The following is a 6095-nucleotide window of genomic DNA, read 5'->3' as shown; positions in this document are numbered from 1 at the left end:
TACTAAACAGTCCTATTTTACGCTCCCACAGTGGAATAAGCCTTGATGTGTCAGCACTGCTCCTTTCTGTGTGTTTTCTCAGCCGTGGAAACACTGAACCACCACGGGCAGCGTTCTCCTGCTGTGTTTTTAACCGCTGCGGCTCCTACCAGAGTGACATATATGGGACATGATCCACTTTCACAAACAAACACCGTATGAGCACACGGCTGACATCCACGCCGGCCTCATGCGGCGTTTCAGCGCGTAAAGCTGCTCGGCGGCAGTGAGTCGGCAGAAAAAACGTGCCACTGAACGCTCGGACGGTAGCGGCTGCAGAAACCCGCTTCCCATCATGCACCAGGGCCAGGAGGAGTGTGTAGGCTGCAGCTTTGGATTTATTCTGTAATGCTGCAAACGCCCACTCACGATCAGAGCTCAGGTTTTCAAGTGAAGGGAAGCTTTTCTTCTGCACCATCTTATACTGGAGCCACTTCCTACAGGATGCGTCTGCAGCAGAAAAATATGAATACATGGTGTTCATACGATGTGGAGGATCTTAGAAAGTGTCAGCTAACGACAGACGCAAAGAAAATCTACAAATTCAGACACGATTGTAGCTGAGGCTCCTCTAATTTAACCCAAAGCAGTTTCTGGGTGTTTTCAGTTCAGCTCACTGTGGCTCATTTTTCACTGTAATGTAAAATCCAACACCTCTATGGAAACAGAACAAGCATGACCAGAAGGAGAGAGGACTCAGAAATGTCTACTGAGCAGTATGACGGAGCTAGAATGCCATCAATCAATAAGAAAAAAAGAAAAACAGAAGCTGAATTTGATTATTTGTAAAAATTGAGAAACATTTTCTAGCGTGCCCACATGTGTCACCAACACGTGTCTCTACATACTGTCCATATTCTACTACTTGTATTTTTAATCGGTTTCCTCACTTGTCTCCTCTGTGGAAACACAACCTGCAGCTCAGCAGAATAGTCGATGAGTTTTTGTCACGAGATGGTCGCAGCTGAGTCGCTGACAAACAAGAAGAAGCCTTTATTCCTGTGAAATTCTCTTTTTTTCCCCACATAGCTGGGTGGTTCTGAGGCTTTAACTTCTGGTCAAAGAGTAACCCATCAACCGTTGAGCACAGGAATTGATTTTTGACATTTAAAAAGAAAAATAACACAGAGTGTAGAGTGAAGGTGCTTTGATGAAATTTTGAGCTTAGATTTGGTTATTTTTACCAAAAGAACTGTATGTCACACAGAAATTGTTCAAGGACCATAAGAAAGTTGAGAATCCAATGATTTTTTTCTGTTTTGATGGTTTTTGGCTCTGATGAATTTTGCCATTTTGGTAATTTTTTAGACATAACATGCCTTTGAAACCAGCTGACAGGTGTTAGGGTGAAATCAAAGGAAAATTTAAAAAGATGAACCTTAAATCTGAAAAGGACCAGAGAAATGCAGATGCTAGTGAAGTCAATAAGGACAAAATAAGGAGTAATTAGTAGCCTGGTGCTCGTCTGGAACCTTAAGGGCATTTTGGAGCTGTTGTAGGTCTAATTAATAGATGCAAGTTGACAAACCTGCAGCGCAACTAATTAGAGCAACTAAATGTGCAACGTAGCGCCGAGCGATGAAAAATACATCATTCAGTTCTGAGAAATGGTGACGCAAAACCACAAAATGGAAGTTTTCCAAAGATTTTCTTCAATTTGCAATTAAAAAATAAAAAATGCTAATAAATAGAAAAAAATCATGAAAATAAGATTAATCATACCAGAGTTAAATAGCAAAAAAAAGAGAGACTGAAACCTGAAAGTAACTGAAGAATAAAATCAGTTAATGAAGTCAGTGAAGACAAAATAAATCCAGAATTCAAAGTCATTCCTAACCTGGAATTGTCAGAAAAGTCTAACTTAGCCTGGAACCTTTCAGCACATTCAGGTCCATTGTCAAAATATACTGTTGAATTTCTAAAAAATACTGACACAAAACCACAGACTCAGGCAGGTTGGTCGCTGAATAATCCCATAATTAATAACTTTTAAATAAAGAAAACATGATAAATAAGATTGAAGTTTTCCCAGAGTTACCTGGGAAAAGTGGCGAAGAAACTACGAACATAAACAATAAGCTCCATGAGTGACCTAATGTGAAGCTCTTCTTCTGCCCCATCGTATCAGCAGCTGTTCTCCAGATGTTATGAAGGAAGCAGCCGCCTCCTGCAGCAGCAACACTTCGGTCCTGATTCTGCTCCGTCCTGCCTCAGTTAATCTGCACTCATTAGAGCAGCTCGGCCAGATGAAGCCTCCGAGGCTCAGACTGCGTTTGTTTCCATGATAACAGTCTGAATGATGAGTGGGAGCACGAGTGGCTTTACAGGAGATTGTCCTTGGACGCGTTGGAAATGGGAAGGAGAGGAGCGAGGCGGTTAATGGGCTCCTCAGACATGCAGAGCGTTTTTATTAGCTGGCTGGAGTGGATGTGTTCTGCCAGCTCACAGGGAGGAACCGTGGGTCGAGTCTGCAGGAGATGCCGCCGTTAATTCGGTCTTTGTACTCGATTAGTATTAACAGAGACAATCGAACTCCTACGTGGCTGTTTGTCTCTAAAATACCTGCATGTGTGATGACACAGACTTCTACCAGCGACACATCAGCCGTCTCTTATGAGCAGTAGTTCTGCTGCTGCACCAATTCATCAATAAATCCATCAGTAAACATCTTCTCTGCAGCTATTATGATAATCAGCTGATCATGTTTTTGGGGAAAATGTCAAGTATTCACTTCCACAATGTGAAGATATTCAGCTTTTCTTGTTTTTTTAGCAACAATAAGAGAATATTATGTGTTGACATCTGAAAACGTAACGTTGAGGTCTGAGAAACTGAAACAAACATTTTTAATTTACCCAAAAATTTCTAATTAATTGAGAAAATAACTCTAAATGATTATGAAACCTACGTATTATTATTATTATTATTATTATTGCTTGTTCTTCTCATTACTTGTCTTTATTCATATTTTTATTTTTCAGATTTATTATCTATATTTATTATTTATTAGATTTATCATCTCAGCATTTTTTTGTAATGTATATTTTTAATTACTGTTAGAGTTTTTAAGTTGGCTTTAACATCTTTGCAGGGACTACAACTAATCCTGCAGCATTCACAGTCATGTTTATTGTTAAATAAACCAGTAAATAAATTAGTTTCAGTCCCAAACAGGCTAAAACTTTAAAAAGCATCACTCTGCAACACTTCATTCCAACTGTTAATCGTACGTTTTGTGCATTTTAACAATTCTTCTTTCAGTAAAAGCAGCAGTGTCGCACTAATTTCAGCACAATCTCCCAATTAAACTAATCACGTGATGATTTTCCACAAGAATCTAGAACGATTTACAGCAAGTAGCTGATGATAAATGACAAACGACCTGTAAAACATAAGAAAGCTACACACGTTCCCTCACTGTGTCATATTTAATCAACATTTCCTGAGCTGTGCTGCAAACCTGCCTCTCAGGTTCTAAACAGTAATTAGATGAACAGTCACAACTGCTGTCAGGCAGCAGAAGGCGGTGACGGAGCTCAGCTGAAGCTTTTCTCTCATCTTCTGCTCAGGATGCTTCGTGCATCGAGGAGGTTTTAGTCGAAGGAAAAAAAAATCACCGGCGCAAAAATGAAAAGATTAAAACTGAATTTTAAGCCAGTTTTGATAGTTTAGATTTGCTGAAGCATGATACACAGTTTTGTTTGTGAAATGGTCACAAATGACACCAAAATGCACCAGTTTCTGTTAAACATAGAAACCCAGACTGGATCAGGCTCGCCGTGCTGCATTTCCACCCAACAAACGTCCATTCTGAGGCAGGAAAAACTTCACTGGCAAGATTATGCAAAAACTACTGAGCCGAATTTCATGAAACTTGGTGGCCAGTTGGAGCCTGAGCGCTGGAGGAACCGATTACATTCTGGTGCAGATTAGGGCCACTTCCATTAAAATTGTGAAGTAGGACACTGGCCCTGGTGGAGGACTTCATGGTCTGAGTGCTTCCAGTTTGAAGATTATTTTGTGGCCATTTTTTAATTGGACTGTTGAGAGAGTGAAGATGGAGGCTGAGAGTGCAGCAGCGGTGGTGGTTTTATGTTCTGCACTTTAACCTGGTCGCTAACACTGAACTGAATCTTTGGGTTTTAGATGCTTATCAGACACGTAGATCTAAACGATAAGATCCATATCATTTGCAATATTACTTTTCTCAATAGTGTGATTTTACTTTTCACCTCAGCATCATTGCCAGCATTACTTTTTACTGTTCTAGTCTTGTTTTAGTTCAGTTTATTTTTGTACTACATCACATTTTTCAGTTTTTGGACATTTAACAGAAAAAATAACAAATAAATTAATCAACAAAATAATTAAGAGATTGATAGATCATGTAAATAACCATCAGATCGGATCATATCTATGATAAAAACACAACCACCAGCTGTAATTAAAATGGATGCTCAGTTTGTTGTGCTTCATATGTTGCATTAAAATCAATTTTTAGATGTTCAATGATATTATAATATAATTATTGTGATCAGGCAGAAGTCAGAATGTAAAGTTGGGTTTTTTGTTCAAATTTTTTAAAATCTCCCTCCAGTCAAAACATCAGAAAAATTCTTCCAAATATCTCAGATCTCAAAGCTGTTGAGATGCTACAGACTTAATTTGTGGATGTTTTATCAGGTGGAACTCAATAAAATGAACAAGTAGCCCAGAGCTTCAGGGTTTAACGTGATTATTTTAGATGTGTGTCGGATAACAGAGTCGTTACCGTTCCTCCGTCCTGCTGGGACGATGTGAAGGTTGTAAAAACAGCTCGGCCCACTTCGTCTTTGAGATTCCTCCTCTGGTGTCACGCAGGAGCTCAGATTAATGCGACGTTCCGACCGTTAGCTGCTGCAAGAGATGAGATAATGATGGATGATAATGTAAGTGTGCGGTCGGTCAGCTGGAAACATGAATGTTATTAGAAAAAGGCCATCGACTGACTTTTTGTCCTTAATCCTTTCTGCCATCAGTTTTCCAGCTGAAGGAAAAGATAACAGACAGTTCAGATCAGACTGATGAGGACGGACTTCATTGTTAAACCTGTCATATTACAGTATATGTTTAAATGCCAGAACAAACACATCTGGCTGATATTTTGAGCTCTTAAGCTGAACTCGACACAGTCGGCTGGAAACAGGGAGGGAGAGTGAAGACGAAGGGAAAGTGGTGAGACGACGGTGAAACAAAAAAAAAAAAGAAGAAGCAGAACAGTTTGTTCCCGTCGATCACTTAAAGCACTTCATTTAAATGCCACATTTAAACAGCAGCGTGTACAACATTAAAGTAAATGTCTGTGCTTATGCAGCGTCTCCGAGGATGACGACACCCGGCCGTTTAAAACACAGCGATAAAGGAATGAGACGCATTATTAGTAAGATCTGACTCCCAGATCTGTTGGAGGTTGCAGTTAAACACCATCAATCAGCGCTGTGAGCTGCAGAAAGGCTCGTAGTCTTACTAAAATGTTCTGCTCTTGAAACACAAGATCAGTTTTTGTTACCTGCACGTATGAGTTGGGAGTGATTTACATTCAAGCCTCTGGTTGTTTGAGGGTTTTGGATTATTGGCATGGAATGGTGAAACTCTTCTATTTCCAATGAAAGAAGCAAAGATTTGGTCCAGTAGTTACCGAGTTCGTTCAGTCAGATTTACAGTGGCATGCACAAGTTTGGGTCAAAGTTCCTGTTAATGTGAACGATTAAGCAAGTGGAAGATGAAACGATCTCCAAAAGGCACAAAGGTACAGACGACACATTCCCTTTACATTTTAAACAAAATAAATTTTTATTTACATTTTCAAATGTAAGGTGCAAGGTGGCTTGGTGGCTAGAATCGTTGCCTTGCAGCTAGAAGGTTGCCGGTTCGCGTCCTGGTGAGGACACCTGGGATCTGGAGTCTCCATGTTCTCCCCGTGCAGTGTGGGTTCTCTCCAGGTTCCTCCCACACAGTCCAAAAACATGTTGAGGTTAATTGGTGATTCTAAATTGTCCGTAGGTGTGAATGTGAGT

The sequence above is a fragment of the Stegastes partitus genome, unplaced genomic scaffold, assembly GCF_000690725.1.
Source record: "Stegastes partitus isolate 25-593 unplaced genomic scaffold, Stegastes_partitus-1.0.2 Scaffold785, whole genome shotgun sequence".
Taxonomy (NCBI): Eukaryota; Metazoa; Chordata; class Actinopteri; family Pomacentridae; genus Stegastes; species Stegastes partitus.
This window is presented reverse-complemented; position numbering follows the sequence as displayed.